The following is an 18,192-nucleotide window of genomic DNA, read 5'->3' on the forward strand; positions in this document are numbered from 1 at the left end:
GATTTTTGCCTTTGGCTGGTTTTTTTGTTTTTTTTTTTTTTGTTTTTTTTGTTTGTTTTTTTTTGCCTAATACTACCTGGACACACTGGAGGTCCAGAGTGGATGGCGGACGACAAAAGGTGGTTTGTTATTTTTGTCTGTTATGACTGTGACTTTGTGGTGTTATGCAACTAACCTGCAATGATCTCCGACTTGTTCTCGGCAGATATCTGTACAAAGTGCATGCTAGAAAAACGAAGGATTGGTTCGATCTTGTCTTTTTTTTCTTTTTTCTTTTTTTCTTTTTTTTTTCTTTCTCTCTCTCTCTCTCTCTCTCTCTCTCTCTCTCTCTCTCTCTTCTTGAATCTTGATTCTCAACAGCAAAAGAAAATGGTGCCTGCTACGACTGGCCATGTGTGATTTGATAACATCATGATGATTATTATCATTATATTTTTTATTACTATGAGTGTCGGTATTCGTATCATAATCATTCGTGAGTTTTGAATAATAACATCATGGTTATTATCATCATTATTATGACTGTTAGTGTTTGTATCGTAAATATTCATCGCTGCCATCAACATCATTGGTTTGTGACCGATCTTGTGGTTTGGGATCGTTGGTTTTTACTAATAATAGACGTTGTTGTTCTGTGTTTGTTTCTTACCAGCGTGATCCACTCCATTTCTTAGCATCGTCATGCCGTCAACAAAAAGATCGTCATTGTCAGCGTCAGTCGTCATCATCTCCATCATCATCGTCGTCGTCGTCGTCATTATCATTATCGTTATTGTTGCTGTACTGTCATTATAATTAACACCGTCATCATAATTACATTATTTTGCTTTTAACTTAAACGTTCATCTATTTTTGTACCACGCCCCAGTCTCTCTCTCTCTCTCTCTCTCTCTCTCTCTCTCTCTCTCTCCATTACATATTAGAATTCTACTCTCTCTCTCTCTCTCTCTCTCTCTCTCTCTCTCTCTCTCTCTCTCTCTCTCTCTCTCTCTCTCTCTCTCTCTCTCTCTCTCTATTTCGTTGTTACCTGAGGTCGTCAGGAAACTTGTGTATCTGTAAATGCATATATGCGTCATTTTCTTCTTCTGTTTATTTTATGCAGTACTTCATGGAAGAATTGAATTATCAGAGTTGTGGGTTGTACAGTTTGTATGGTTGTAAATACTTGTCTCCAGGTACATAAGTACATAGTGTGTTTTTATATCATTTGATCTCTCTCTCTCTCTCTCTCTCTCTCTCTCTCTCTCTCGATAGCTTAAACATACGCACAAAATTTATTGAATTAAAGTGATGGAAGCACACAACCGCAAAATACGCGGCTTGGTAGACTGACACTCACATGAGAATCTTTATTCTGAATGTACATGTATGTATTTGCCATCATGATTAACATCTCACTGTTCCAATCAATTTCTTTCTGTTCATTGTTTTGCTTTTACACGGGAGTTGAAAACTGCACACATGAATGCATAAACGCAGCACATTGCTTACGTGTCACAGACACACACATAGGCACGCGCACGCGCACGCACACACACACACACACACACACACACATATATATATATACATACACACACACGCAATCATGCACTCACACACACATATATACAAAGAGACAGAGAGGAGAGAGAGAGACAGTTTCTTGGAAAACAATTGCCTTTGTGCTGTGGACAATTTTAATCATTTCATCGGTGTTCAATTGGTTCGCTTTTGCTCTACGCGAGGTCTGTTAACAAACACCCAAGATGCAGTTTTTGAATCTCATACGTTTAAAGGTTTAACCTTTTAACATTTAATCTGGGTATCCAGCCAGTATGTTTATTGATCAGGCATTGTTTCTCTTCCATGTATTATCTGTAGATGTATAAAAACTGTATCATATATCTATATCTATATATATATATACTCCCTCTCAAATCTTTTTTTCAGCTGTTATTACGTAACACACTCGCCACTTTTTGACTCCAGAATCATGCTTATCTCCAACTAATGCATATACGCATGTACGCACATCTGAAATCCATCCATACATTTGTTGACATGCTTACTTACTATTTGGTGTGTGTGTCCACCATTAACATTACATGTGAATCCTCTTCTCCTTCTTCTTCTTCTATTTGATGAGCCGTATGGGCGCCGTATTGAAGAATTGATCACTTTGTGCTCCAGGTATGCTGGTTGTGTGTCAAAGCTTGGGTTTCTGCAGATGTCAGTCCATCGCAAATAGGAAAATCAAAACGGTTCTTTTCGACAGCGTTTAAAAAAATAAATTAAAAAAATTAAAAAAAGAAAGAACCATAATGACATATGCCTTATTTTTATGTTGTCATTCTATACAGTAACACTTTGTTGAGTCATCACGGACATACGGTTTAAGCTGTGTGTTTAAAAAAAAATAAAAAAAAAAAAAAAAAAAGATCGACAGGACGCCCATAGCATGTTGGAAACGCTGAGTTCTTTGTCCGGTCACCGAAACTCAGCAACGTCGGGCCTGGCTAGTCCTTGGATGGGTGACCGCCTGTGGAACACCGGGTGCAGTTGGCATTCCACTTTTCTTTCTTTTCCTTTTCCTCTCTCTCTCTCTCTCTCTCTCTCTCTCTCTCTCTTTCTTTTTTTTCTTTCTTATAGGTCTCGCCCTTTCTCCTAAAGTTTGACTGGAAAAACAAACTGAACGTCTCAAGATTCGGATGAGACGACAAACCGAGGTACCGTGTGCAGCACGCACTCGGCACACTGGAAAAAAAAGTATTGTCCTCTGGAAAAATTCTGCAGAAGAAATCCACTCTGATATGTACACAAATATATTCGTGTTCATTCGCTCAAGGCGCGTTGGGTTATCCTGCTGCTCAGGCATCCCGCCTAGCAGATGTGGTGTAGCGTGTAGGGATTTGCCTGAACGCAGTGACGCCTCCGTGAGAAATTGAAACTGACAGTATATTGACAAAGTGAGGATTCCACCCACGAACTTTAAGTGCAACCATTGAGCTAAACCTGAAAACAGTCCACGACTTCAGCCCAGACACAGGGAAAAAAAAGTTCGCTTTCTTTCTGACGCCAAGAAAGGAAAACAAAACAAAAACCTGGATCACAGATACTGAGAGAACGATTTGACCTTCACAGCAAAAGCAAATAAGGTCGTCAATCCAGTCATCTTTGACAATGTGTGTGAGTTTTAAGACAAAAAACCACACGCGTAATTTCTTCCTCCTTTAACGAAACTACGGAAAACATGGTGCCTTACAAAAGACAAAAAAGATTCAAAAGATTCCTTCAAAAATAAACGCAGTCAGTTTCGGTTTCAGTTTCAATTTCTCAAGGAAGCGTTCGAACAAATCCATATACGCTACACCACATCTGTTAGGCAGATGCCTGACAGCAGCATAACCCAACGCGCTTGTCAGGCCTTGACTGGATGCTTATATATTTGTGTACCTATCAGAGTGGATTTCTTTTTACATAATTTTGCCAGAGGACAACACTCTCGTTTCAATGGGTTCTTTGTTCATTGCGCCAAGTGTGTGCTGCACACGGGACCTCGCTTTATCGTCTCACCCTAAAGACTAGACACTCAGTTTGACTTTCCAGTCAAACTTGTGAGAAAGGGCGAGAGCGAGATTCGAACCTACACCCTCACGGACTCTCTGCTTGGCAGATGAGCGTCTTAACCATTCTGCCACCTTCCTCTGCAGTCAAATGGATGGAACAGACACAAAAGAGTAAAATCTCTTGGAAAGAAGAAAGAAAGGACGGAAACTCCTGCAATTACTTACGTCACGCACCTGCCCGTTCAGTCACCATGGACACCAGTCCTCACCACTGCAACCGGTGGGGGCCACTGACTTATGTCCTTGTGGTTTCATTCCCGGATGAAGATCAGTGAGCATGCGCGGGCTTCAAGCATTCGCTTTTGCAACCTTCTTTTTAACAGCACGCAAGCTCAACAATCTATGTTTAAACAAAGGCATGCAACTCCAACGTTGTTGTTGGTTTCTGTTCCCCCCCCACACCCACCCCCCCACCCCACCCCCATCCCCCTTTCCCCCTCTTATCAGTATGCAAGCTAAAAGAAAGCGTTAAACACCAATATTTGAAGCTGTGTGCCTTTCACTTAGCATTGTTTAGAACTTGAATTACCCTGACCTGAACCCAAACCCCAAAACTGATGCAGATCCTAACCCAACCCTGATTTAACCACAACCATAACCACAACCATGTGTCTGTAATAATTCGATATTTTGACAGTTTGTTGATAAACAAATGATTGGCAGCCAACTCTGTCAGCAGACACAGAAAAAGGAGAGATCTTCGTTTGTTTTTTGACACGAATGGATGCCATACTATATTCTAAGGTCAGACAGGAATTCTAAAATACTTCTGCTACCTTCTCTTCGCATGTCTGTCATTGTACTTTGTCACATGCTTGTCTTTCAAAAAAAAAGTTTTCGTTAAAACTGAGCAACAGTTATGTGTGTGGATATAATATAATATATAATAGGCATATATATATATATATATATATATATATATATATATATATATATATATCTTTGCTCTTGTTGTTATCTTAAATGTAAGGCCTTATGAAAACTGATTTGTTCATCTCATTGGTGCGTAAGTTCTGCTATGTGAATCAACATAATGTGATTTTCATCTGCAAAGTATAAGATGGTTTGTGTTTTGTTTTCTCTCTCTCTCTCTCTCTCTCTCTCTCTCTCTCTCTCTCTCTCTCTCTCTCTCTCTCTCTCTCTCTCTTCCACATGACTATTAACTCAAAACTTATCGTCTTGAACTTGTGATACCACGATTCATTTCTGTGAAAGTTTCATAATGTGGCGTTTGTACTTCAAGAAAGCTGTTATTTTACTACAAGTGTTACATCCATTGTATATAGGTTATGCACAAAAATGTGTTAATTCTTAACTTCGTGCGTGCGTGCGTGCGTGCGTGTGCGCACGTGTGTTCATCTTTATGTTTGGGGTTTATGCCAATATGTCCTTGAAACATTAATCCAGTTGCGTGTATAATTAATTAGCGCGTGCCCGCTGAGTGTTCACTACATTTGATGTGTTCAACTACACGTGTTATAAAAGGTGTTCAGTGTATTGTTCACACGTATTCAGCTAATCAACATGTCCTGGTGATTTCGTTTAGAAAAAAAAAAATGTTGATGTGTATCTTCACAACCACAGCTTTGCAGACAAAAAGTTGTGGAGTATAGTTTGTTGGTTTGTCTGCATGCTTGGGGATCCGGTATCAATCAGCTGTTGTTTTTGTTTGGTTGTGTGGTTAGGTTTGGGTTTTTTGGTGTGGGTTTTTTTCTTTTTTTCTTTTGTGTGTGTGTGTGTGTGTGTGTTGTTTTGTTGTTTTTTTGTTGTTTTGTTGGGGTTTTTTTTTTGTTTTTGTTTTTGTTTTTGGGGGGGGGGGTTGTTTTGTTTGTTTGTTTGTTTGTTTTGTTTGTTTTGTTTTTGTTTTGGTTTTGGTTTTTTCCTTTCTTTGTTTCATTTTCTTGTTGTTATTTGTTTGCTTTTCCTTGTTGTTTGAATGCACTGTAAAATTCCTTGTAAACGCCCACAATACCTAATAAACATCCGCACACTCCCACCCCACCCCCACCTCCCTTCCATGGCACCCATTGCAGGTTAAACACGCTGCATAATGGTAAGATACCTTGTAAACACCCACTGCCATCCCCACCCACCCCCACTTTGAAAAGAAGAAGAGGGAAAAAAAAAAAAGGAAATAACGCTAATCTAGTTGTCTGTTTGTGATCGTGTCACTTTCTTTACAAAGCAGTGCATATTTAGATGTTGAGATGAAGACTAGAACGTCTGCATAAGATTGTCGTCGAATGTGAACACTATCATGACGTCACTCCATGACGTAATGTCTTGTTTCAATGACCAGTGCTTTTGTTTAAAACTGCAGAGAACGATTGGTCGTTCCCTGAACATTCAGTTATTCAGTCAATATATACCAGTATACCGGGAAACAAATCTAAAACAGTTGAATTTAAAATTAACCAACATTGAGACCACCAAGAGAATAAATGATTAACAAAACCACCGAGGTAACCATGTGTTTGTTCTGTAGGCTGTTGTCTGTAGTTTGTTCTGTATTGTCCGTATCAGTCTGTGTAACTTATTCAGGAGTTAAAACGGCTATGCCAGAGGATTTTACCGACCCGACTTCTCACGAAGGGTAAAAGTAGGCCTTCCCAGCAAACGCTTATCCCCAACTTCAGTGAGGAATTTGTGCAAAGAGAGAGTGGGCACTTGTAAGTAATAGTTTATGGTATTCATCATTCTTTAGCCTTTTTCTTTTTTTTTCTTTTTTTTTTAAATGCACGTGTTCACAATCTACCACTGCCACGACAAAACTCCCACCTCGTTTTTCCCTTTTGATTATTACTGTAGATTTATTCCAAATACTTGTATGATTTTGTGTGCATTCGAAAGAGACTAAGTCCTACTCCCAACATTATTTCACACTGCATGCCCGTTCGTTATACATGCGCGTTTACAGAGTGAGACACACACACACACACGGAGATACAGAGATCAGTGAAGTGAGGCCTTTCATTGATACTTGCATGACGAAACACCAGCGTTTTGTTTTTGTTTTCGTTTTTTTAATTCTGTCATCATTAACAACGCAGATTTTCAAAATAATCATAACTTGTACTTCGTTGGGTGTATACGTATTTCTAGGTGACAGAAAAAATTTTGGGGGGTTGATTTGTTTTATTTTTATTATTCATTCATTTGTTTGTTAGTTTACTTGTTTTAGTCTTCTTACACCCGGATTTATTTATTCCGTCTCTCTCTCTCTCTCTCTCTCTCTCTCTCTCTCTCTGTGTGTGTGTGTGTGTGTGTGTCTCTCTCTCTCTGTCTCTCTCTCTCTCTCTCTCTCTCTCTCTCTCTCATTTCGGTGGATTCGTTGCTTTCTTCTTCTTCTTCTTTTTTTTTTCTCTCTCTCTCTCTCTCTATTTTTAACAGAATTCTGCAAGATATATGCGCATAAGAATTGTGTTATATCTGAATATAACTATGTTATCTATATCGATCTGCTTTTGCATTTTTATGGTTGCAAAATTGGGAAGATGCATAATACATAAGGTAAGTATAGTAAGGGGGAATGCGAAGACACCAAGAATCGTTTCACATTAATAGGCCTGTTGCATTTATAGATATACATCAGTTTTCCCTTGTCATAATATTAAGAGCCGCATCTGTTTTAAGTACAATGTCTTTGCATTTATAAATAGTTTTCCAAACAGTGTTATAACATTTTGGAGTCGCATCTGTTTGAAGCACAAAGTCTTTGCTTTTTTTTCTTTTCTTTTTTTTTTATAAATACATTTCTTAACCATTGTCACAGCATTAAGAGCCGCATCTGTTTAAATACAAAGTCTTTGCATTTATGAATATACATTTTCCCAGTCATTGTCATAACATTAAGAGTCGGATCTGTTTTAAATACAATGTCTGCTCCAAGTAATGTGATGTTTTCATAAAATTCACGAGTTGAAACCTTGGTCGTTTTTCATTCAATTTTCGTTATTAGACGGGTCCAAACTTATGTACTGACACATCCACAGCTGAATGGACCATACGAGTCGTAACTGGTAAATGGAGGCCACACACAATATACAGGACAGAATTTCATCTGTGTATTTGCAGATGGCTAAGCTATCGGTCTTTCATACATGCTGTTTCATATAAATGTGTGTGTGTGTGTGTGCGTATGCACGTGCTAGAGTGTATTTGTGTGTCGGTGTGTGTGTGTGTGTGTGATACGAGACATGCATCACTCTTCTTTTCTTTTCAGAATCAAAACTTAGCATTCCCACTGCCGATTTAGCCAAAGCAGAGGTGTGATAAAAAAAAAAATTTTAAATCGAAATTATTGCTGCTATGATTATTTCAGGGATCTGTCAATCAAATGCGAGAGGTTTCTGATTTTTTTTTTTTTTTCTGCTGGTCAGAAAAAAAAAAACAATCATTCAAGTATATACATTAAAAGTTAATCATAATAATCATTCTGAGTATTTTTAAGCATAACCATGACATTATTCAATTGAAAGGTTATTTTCACTGACAGAAAAAATCTCAATCAAAAACGTCAGTGACGACAGATACGCTAATATGAATACGGAATGACTTCCCTTCCATACTAGCAAAACAGCGACAGGAAAAAAAAAGCGAAGGAAACCGAAAGAAAACTAATTGGTTTTCGTGTCCACCCAGAAGGGAATGGGGCAGGAGAGATTTGGGGGTGTTCAGGAAAAACTGATGCGTCTCCCGCTTATCAAACTATCTGCACGTGCACGCGGCGCTCACATATGCGCGTGCATGCAAGTATCCATAATGTGCGGAGAATTAAAACTGTCCGAGGCAACACAGAGAAACTACAGGTACCCTTCTCCCGCACTGACTCCCACAGGCACTCTTCCTTCCCTTCAGCTGTCCGCCTGGAACCAGATTCCAGACCATATAATCTCAGCCATTTCCCCTCAGTCATTCAAGACCAGGACTGAGGCCTGGCTGCGAGCCTCAGGCTCAGTATAGCAAAAGGACAGGGTTGTTTTTTGTTTGTTTGTTTGTTTGTTTTTGTTTTTCTTCTTGTTTGGACTGATGCTGTGTGGGGCCCGGATTCCCCAGGCTGAACCAGGGGGCTTAACGGTCGCACACAGACATCAGTCATCAAGAGCGCACCCCCCTATTGTGGATTGTTGTCCTGTATAGGGACTACCACAGGATTATAGACTAGACAAGACAAGACAATGATACCTATTAAGATTTATATTTTCCTTTCATCGTTATGTCTGTCTTTTTCTCGGGTTTTTTTGTTGTTGTTGTTTTTTGTTGTTGTTTTTTTTCCTTTTTTTTTTTTTTTTTTTTTTTTTAATCAGCCTATACAATTTATTAAGCATTCCATACACCAGAAGATGTGAAAGTTTCCAATTAGACATGGAAATTAAACGCCAAGTGACCCCCCAGATATTAGCACTACTTTCTATTGAATGCCATCGATTTTGTTTCCATAGATTGTATCGTTGTTGTTGTTGCTGTTGTTTCCCCACTCTCGGTTCTATATCTTTGCTTCAAAAAATATTACATTGGTGGTCGGTATCAATTTGGGTTTTGTTTGTTGTTTTCAGTTTGATTGTTCTTGTTGCTGTTTCTCCTGCATACTATATACATTAAGAATTATGATGAAAAACGTAAATGATCACTTAGGTCTCGTGCTTTATGTATATGTGTGTTGTTGTTGTTGTTGTTGTTGTTGTTTCTGTTTCCATTTATTTTTCTCTTTTTTTTTTTTTTTTTTTTTTTTGCTGGTGCCACTTATGACTAGTCACATGTTCAATGCTGCAGCTCATGCATTTGTCACATGTGTCTTTCTAGAGCAACACAAAGTCACTAAAAAAAATATATATATATATTATTTTTTTAAATCACGGTTGACAGTACAAATAATTTTGGATTGGAATCTTTTCCATTGTTACCCCAAAAAAATTGCACATCACGGGGTTTTTTTGTTGTTGTTGTTGTTGTTGTTTTTTTTGGGGGGGTTCGTTTTAAATACTCCATTTATGCCGTGACAAAATCTAGTCCACAACAACTTTCATTTCATTCATTTCATTTCATCTTCAGATCTTAGCGCTGTGTTCGAGTCAGTCGGTGTACCAGGTTATTGTCTTTTTCTTCTTTTTTCTTCTTTTTTTCTTTTTTTTTTTTTTTTTTCTGTTCCCACTTTGAAGGAGGTTTTATATAAATTATTAATTTTCACTCTGACAACAAGGTACAAGTGAACCCTGGTTATTATCTGTCCGTTTCAATTCCTTTTCTTGAAGGGCTTCAGTTTTGTCATTGGTTTTCCATTCCGTTTGTAACTATTAGTGTGTATTCACTTCCTTTGAAAAGTCTTCTTGTTTTGTTTTTGTTGTTGTTGTTGTTGTCATACAGAAAATTGAAAACGGAATGGGAAGCCCAGAGTGGCATAAGGCAATGCGCAACTTTCAGATTAAAAAACTCACATGGTCATACTGCCCGGGACATGCAGGTGTTAAGGGAAATGAGCGAGCTGACAGACTTGCTGGTAACGCAACACCAACGAGCGGCCTACATCTAGGAAAATCGGAAATCCTCAGAAAAGTCAAAGAATACCAAAAAGAACAGGTACAAGGCCATCACACCATCGATCGCCTCAAAGAAATAAAAGCAGAGAGAGGGAGCGGCCGAAAGTCTAACATGAAAGGTAGAGCACGATGCTTTGCAAATCAAACAAATATCGGCATCATTTCCAAACCAACATTGCGCAAATTTCTTCAAAACGGAACAGAGTCTCTGTGGGCCTTTCCAAATACAATAGACTGAGCAACACACTAGACGCCACGTTCTTGGCATCAGAGATCTTTTCCCATCCCTCTTGGCAGCCTCTGTGCGTGTGTGTTTGTGTGGATGTGTGGGTCTGTGTTTTTGAGTGCGTTTGTGAATGCGCGAGAGTGTAAGTGTACACAAGTGTCAGGAGAGATCTGTGTACGGGTGTGTGTGTGTATATATATATATATATATATATATATATATATATCTTTGTATATATGTGTGGGGGTTGGGGGTGGGAAATATGGGCGTATATGTGTGTGCTTGTACAAGTAAGTGTTCATCTCTGTGAGTGTGTGTTTGTGTGTGTGTGTGTGTGTGTGTGCCGTGGAAGCTGCGATACGTAGGCTAGAAATGAGTGTGTGGAGGAGGGGGTTGGAGGAGGTGCAAGGTAATGTGTGTGTGTGTGTGTGTGTGTGTTGGAGCTCATGTACGTTTATATGTATTTGACTGTACTTTCATATCTGTGAAACTGCATGTTTGGTGCATTTCTGTTATGCATGTGTGGGTGTATGTGTGAATGTGTGTCGTCATATTTTACATTCATTCGCTTAATTATCACCATTGTTGTCTTATTTATTTATTTATTTATTTTTTATTATTATCATTTTATTAGTATTACTATTATTATTACTACTACCTTTTTCTATATTATAATTATTATTTATTTATTTATTTATTTATTTATGTAAGCTTATCTATTATTTATTACCCCCCCCCCCTTTTTTTCTTTTTTTTTTTCTCAAGGCCTGACAAAGCGCGTTGGGTTACGCTGCTGGTCAGGCATCTGCTTGGCAGATGTGGTGTAGCGTATATGGTTTGTCCGAGCGCAGTGACGCCTCCTTGAGCAACTGAAACTGAAACTGAAACTGTTGTTGTTTGTTTGTTTTGGTTTTTTTAATGCCGTGCATATAGTCTCAATGTAAATAACTGGCTTCAGTTTCGTGGTTTTACTGGTTGTTGTCGTTGCCGTTGTTGTTGTTGTTGTTTTATTTGTGTGTGTGTGTGTGTGGTTTTTTTGTTTGTTTGTTTGTTTGTTGTTGTTTTTTGGTGTTTTTTTTGTGTTTGGTTTTTGTTTTTGTTTTGTTTTCTGGGTTTGTTTTTTTTTTTTTTGGGGGGGGTTGTTTTTTGGGGTGTTTTTGTTGTTGTTGTTGTTTTGCTGTTTTGTTTGTTTTGTTTTTTTGTTGTTCTGCTGTTGCTTCTTTTTCAGAAAAGATGGAGTTTGTACGAATTGAGAAGTTGTCAACACCTTCTATTCTTACACACCCCCCCCGCCCCCCCCCCCCCTCCCCCCGTCCCCCCTACACACTTCTTCCACAATACATTCTGGCACCATGTCAACATAATCATTAAGGTTGGTTTGTTTGGGGTTTGTTTGTTTTTTTTACTTTATATCAGTGACATTGGTGCGCGCGACTTATGCATGGTCTGTCCTTAAATTCTTTTCAGTGCTGTTGTTACCAGGGAGACGTAACCAAATTTCTTTTTTCCTTTTTCGGTTGTTTTTTTTGTTTTTTGTTGTTGTTGTTGTTGTTGTTTTTGTTTGTTTTTTTTAAATTTAATGAATCAAACAGTATAATGTGGATACCAACGTTGACTTTGATTTTATGTATTCAATGTTTCTTTCTTTCTCTCTCTCTCTCTCTCTCTCTCTCTCTCTCTCTCTCACACACACACACACACACACACACACACACACACACACACACACGCACGCACGCACACACACGCACACACACACACACGCACGCACGCGCGCGCGCGCGCACGCACGCACAATCTCTTTTTCTCTCTCTTTCTCCCGGCTGTTTTTTTTTTTTTTTTTTTTTTAACACTTCGGATATTTACGATATTTCCTGAACAAAGATAAGATCAGATTACTTCCCATAGTAACGGAGAGTCTGGAATGTGTATTTCAGTCCTGCCTAATGAAAAGGCCAGGAGCAGGTGAACAACAACAGTATAATGATTTAGTTGTTGTTTTTTCACGAAAGGAATACATTATTTTTTCAGTTTATGATACATATAATCGGAAGTGTTTATCAATGTGGAAAAGCGTTAAATCTAATGTAACAAATGATGTTTTGGATGGAAAGTTTGAATTGTGATTAGATTATGGTTAATTTCGTGCTGAAGAGGTTTTTTTTTGGGTTTTGGGGGGTTTTTTATTTACTGCCTCGTGGCCTTGGATGTTGTACATGAATTATAATGGAAACATCTATGAAGGCATTTACTGTATTCTTAATCATGCGCAATTTGTTTTCATAGCCGCTACAGTTTATTTGAAAACTACAATGCCAAGGTTCATTGCAGACATGTACACGGACCCAGACACACTCGTGCCATACGGACATTGGGACCGACTTCCAAACGTGGTCCTAGACTTAACGTTTCCTTGTTCAGAATCGAAAGTTTGAACTCACCTTGATTTATTATTTTCAGTGGTTTCACTCCACTTTCCTCCGTAAAACTAATATAGGAAAAAGTCTTATATTGGTGTGTAGGCTGTGAGAGAACGAATTTCACATCTGCATTAATTGTGTGGCACAGCCTGTTAAACCCAGGACTTTCCTGTATCAGTTTTGCTGAGGAAGGTGGAGTATTTATTGAAATATTGAAATATAGGTATACAAGTGAGTTCAAACTTTCTGAGTAAGGAAACTTTGTTCTGTTTGTAGGCTGCCAACGAATGGGCATAGACAGTTTATTGGCCAACTTCGGCCAAAGAGAACGCAAAATGAAATAAATATTCAGTCCTGTTTCACACCGTCAGCTCAGTCCTGGTGAATACAGGTATGCACACTATCAACGCTTTTTTTTTTTCCTTCTTTTTTTTTTTAACTCACTCAGTACGGCCAGTCCTCTCTTCTCCTCTACACAGACCCCTCGGATGTCCAGTGGGTGTCTGAATGACCCAACCTTTAGCTTCCGTCGTCAGAATTGTGGTATTCTTTGTCCACATTCACGTCTTCAGTATAAGAGCCTTCCGCTTGCAATATTTTGATGATGGTAATTGGGGTGAAACGCTGTTAACGTCGTCTCTTTCGCCGTTCGTATGGAAAGAGTTAAGAAATGAGTTCCAAGCCACACGTCCAAGCAATCGATTTGTCTCGGCTGGCCTGTCGGTTTTCCTCGGCTTTCTTCGGTTTACTTCGGTTTTGCCCGGTTTGCTTCCTTTTTTTTTTTTTTTTTTTTTTTTTCTTTTTTTTACAATCAAAAATGAATCGCGAAAATTGTAATATACAATGAACAAGCCGTTTGAGTACAGCGTACGTAGGCCTGTACATCCTCCTACAGTAGAGATCTGCGACCAGCATGTGCCATACGCGAAGTGGGTTTACAGAGATCAGTTGTAATTTTTTCATTAAAAAATATTTGCAATATTAATTGCGCGCGCGCGCACACACACACACACACACACACACACACACACACACACACACACACACACACACACACACACACACACACACACACACATATGAATTGACATTGTTGACACTGGATGTCCTTGTATTTTGTTCAGTGCGAAGAGTGCCGGGAAGTACTACGCATTGTCACCTTGTATTACTGTGCACAATACGTATGTCTTATCAGTTAAATTAAGACTGGTTCGTGCTGTGCTCATTAATATTCAGGTTCGATGTCGATGGAGAAACCTTCGTCCTTGAATTCTTTAGACTCTCATTATTTTCTGAAGGTCTGAATACGGCGCTGCGTTTGTCTGTCAAATCTCCAGTGTTTAGCAAAGTGCCCTTTTTGTTGGTTGGTGATCATTGTTAACATAACAAAGTGACCTTTTTGCATGAGTGATAAAGTATGAAACATACGTCATTGCCGCATTGCATTGTATCGTGTCTACTGTGCTCTATAACTCTACTTCATTATAGCGAAATGTCTTACAGGTCTGTTGATTACACCCAGTTTGTATTGCATTGTCATTATATTATATTGTATGGTAGGCTATCGTTTCGTTGTTGTTTTTTTTGTCATTATATTGCATTGTGGTATTAATGTATTGCATTGCTAGTGTATGGTGTGCTGTGTTTGATTATATTTCTTTCTTTCTTTTTAAGTTGTGATGAAGTCTTTATAATGCATCAGTGTGCCTACTTTCAGTTCCTATCTCGTAACCATCTGTATACATCTGTTTGTTGTCCGTATTTTTGTCTGTTTGCTCGTCTGCCTGTAGGCCACTATCAACCTCTGTGTCTTTTCAGTTTTTACAGTCTGTCTCTGTCTTCATAGTTCATTTCGATTTTTTTTTTTTTTTTTTTTTTTTTTTTTCGAAAAAATGGTCTGCTACTCTGGTGGTCCCAAACAATGGAATGTATACGTTTTTCTACTGACGCGTTGTTTGACACAACTATGTATATCTTGTTTACTGTATAGTCATTTGGAATATGCACTCTGTGCCGGTGTGTGTGCGTGTGTGTGTGGTTGTGTGTGTGTGTGTGTGTGTGTGTGTGTGTGTGTGTGTGTGTGTGTGTGTGTGTGTGTGTGTGTGGCCTTCGTGACAGGTTCGTACGTGCACACTCGTGTCTGGTTTATTTTCATATAGCTGACACACACCTTCTAACAGCACGTTCTGTTCAAGGCAATTGTTATGTTATCTTCGAAACATCTGTTGGTGTGTATACACGTTCGTTACGTGTCCTGTTGATTTATTTTTTAGTTTACATATCATGGTCTGTCCTTTCGACCTGCCTAAGTTCTCAGCCCTTCTTTGTTGTCCCACCGACACCCACTCCCCCCCGCCCCCACCCCCCCACCCCACCCCCACCCCCACCCCCCGTCTCATATTCTACTTGGTCATTCTGTATGCAGTGGTCATATCCCGCAACAGACAGCCAAACAGATCCACGCAAAGCCTACACGTGTGTGTGCGTGTGTGTGTGTGTTTGCGCGCGCGCTTGTGTGTGTGGATGTGTGTGTGTGTGTGTGTGTGTGTGTGTGTGTGTGTGTGTGTGTGAAGAAGAAGAAGAAGAAGAAGAAGAAGAAGAAGAAGAAATTAATGGATCAAAGAAAAACATCTTCAGTGTCACTAATTTGAGACGGAGAAAGTGCATTTGAACCCTCGATCGACTTTGATTCTTGCACTTGCAGTGTATGGCTCATTAAACTTGTTTGTATGTTTTTGATTGGCTGATACGGATACTTATATAGCGCCTATCCTCGGTCGGAGACCAAGCTCTAAAGCGTTTTACAAACACGGGGTCATTTGCAAAACAGGCTGCCTACCTGGGTAGAGCCGACTGACGGCTGCCACTGCATGGGCGCTCATCATTCAAATTTCCTGTGTCATTCAATCAGATTTCAGGCACGCACAGATACACACTCAGACAGACATGTAACATTTTACGTGTATGACCGTTCTTTGTTTATTTACCCCCCGCCATGTAGGCAGCCATACTCCGTTTTCGGGGGTAGTGCATGCTGGGTATGTTCTTGTTTCCATAAGCCACCTAACGCTGACATAGATTACAGAATCATTAACCTGCGCATTTGATCTTCTGCGTGCGTTTGTTTGTTTTGTCTTTGTTGTGTTTTGTTTTGGGAGCGGGAGCCTTTTGTACTGGGTTCTTTGAAAGCATTCCTGTTGGTATTCTGTCTTTCGTATTTTTCGTCGGTCGGGGATTCACTCAATGACAAAATTCAACGTGTTTCAGATTATTGCTTGTTATATAAACAAGATTACAACTGATGCAGATAATGGGTAATGTCCAACTTTATTGGACATTACCCAAATAATGTATTTACCCTTTGTACGTTTGGTAGAATTTGAAATAAGGGATGTAGGCTACACATATATGATAGCCTGACGAACCAAGATGGGCTCGAACATTCGGAAATCACATAGGTATACTCTCTCATTTGTTCCAGGATCCTGACGGAATTATGGAAAGCAAAAAAAAAAAAAAAAAGAAAAGAAAAAAGAAGAATAAACAAATAAATGAATAATAAAGATTTTTTTAAAATCAACAGACACAGTAATTTGCAAACCTTTTCTAACAGAGTTTCTTTGTAATTTAAAAGCAGAACGTAATTATTGCATCCAGCATGAATAGATTCAAGAGTCTTCTGTATAAGGAAATAAAATGTATAAGCTGTTCTATCGCATTAACAAACAGGTCACGCCAGTCGACTATATATTATCATACCTACCATCATTATTATGACTTGTTAATTCATTATTATTAATATTATTATTATCATCATTATTATCATTATTATTATTATCATTCAGTTTTGATGTTTCTGTTAAATTAAATCAAAGTGATCGAGTGTTGACGTAGCCAGTCACCCCAAAACTATCTTGTGGCAGCCTATCTGTGAAATAAAAATTCTATTTAAAAAAAAAAATCTGCATGCAATATTATGTCACAAGATAATCGAAAACCATCTTTAAATTCACAGGCTCTTGAAAAATATGACAATATAGGCGTTTTAGGTCTGTAAATGTGATAATAGTTTTCCTACTTCCTATATCACAACTATTACAGCGACTGCAAATGCGTGGGTGGGGAAATAATGATGATGAATTTCAGTCTCTGAGCTGACTTCTTGAGCCACGAAAGCGCGAAGCCAATGGTCATTTGCATTCTGTGTGTACCATTAAAATATACGTTTGTTTACAATGTTATTTGGCTAAAACGCTTTCCACTGCTTGAAGCCAACGTCAGCCTGGGTAAAGTGTCTATTCAAAACCCATTCGCTGGTAGTGATAGCCTATATGGTGTGTAATTTCAAGGTAAAGGTAAAATGTATTTGGTGTGTAATTTCAAAGTAAAGGTAGAATGTCGTATTTGGTGTGTAATTTCAAGGAAGATATAAAATGCGTAATTGATAAAGATTTTGTCGTTATATTTTCCTTGTTCTCTCTCTCTCTCTCTCTCTCTCTCTCTCTCTCTCTCTCTCTCTCTTGTTTTGTGGATTAATCTGTCCCAGTCTTTCAGTTGAAGTTTTTTGTTTGTTTGTCTGTTTTTCTCTGCTTCTTTCTTTATTTATTTGCTTTCATCTCTCCGCAAATTCAAAAGAACAGACATACATGTTCGTTAATTGATTTACACAATGTAGAGCATCACAAAGTAAATTTCAAGCAGTGTATTTTGAACGCTAGTCTCACACATACATAAACATGTATACAGCAACCATTGATTGAATGATATTGATTGATTGACATGGATACTTATATAGCGCCTATCCTCGGTCGGAGACCATCAGAGTGAGTGGTTGTTGCTGTTGTTTGTTTGTTGTTGTGTTGTTTGTTTGTAAAAACATATAGAACACCATACCATCTTACCACTTACACTGTACATTTTCTCCTCTCTCGGGAGGTCAAGGTTGTGTGTGTGTATGTGTGAGGTGGGGAGCAGGGTTGTGTGTGTGTGTGTGTGTGTGTGTGTGTGTGTGTTGTCAGTGTCTTTTTCTTGATAAGAATGATGAACTGCACACTGGTCTTTTGTTTCGCAATTGCACACAACACATGCTTTAATTAAGCGCGCTTTTTTTTTTCCTTCTAGATATTGCCTTATCATGTTAATTTACACCAAGAATCATTTTTCATAGAAGGTATTTTGTTTTGTTTTGTTTTTTCTTCTCTCTCTGATTCTGTCTCTGTCTGCCCACCCAAAAATCAGATTTCCCATTTCTTTTTAACACACACACACACACACAAAAAGTGCACAGTGTCCAGGGTGTTTTTGTTTTGTTTTTCTTTAGTGTGAATCAAAAAAAAAAAAGGTTTTTGCAAATTTTCACAACTTTACTGTTTTCCTTTGTTTTTTTAATTCAGCACATTTTT

The sequence above is a fragment of the Babylonia areolata genome, chromosome 9, assembly GCF_041734735.1.
Source record: "Babylonia areolata isolate BAREFJ2019XMU chromosome 9, ASM4173473v1, whole genome shotgun sequence".
Classification (NCBI taxonomy): domain Eukaryota; kingdom Metazoa; phylum Mollusca; class Gastropoda; order Neogastropoda; family Buccinidae; genus Babylonia; species Babylonia areolata.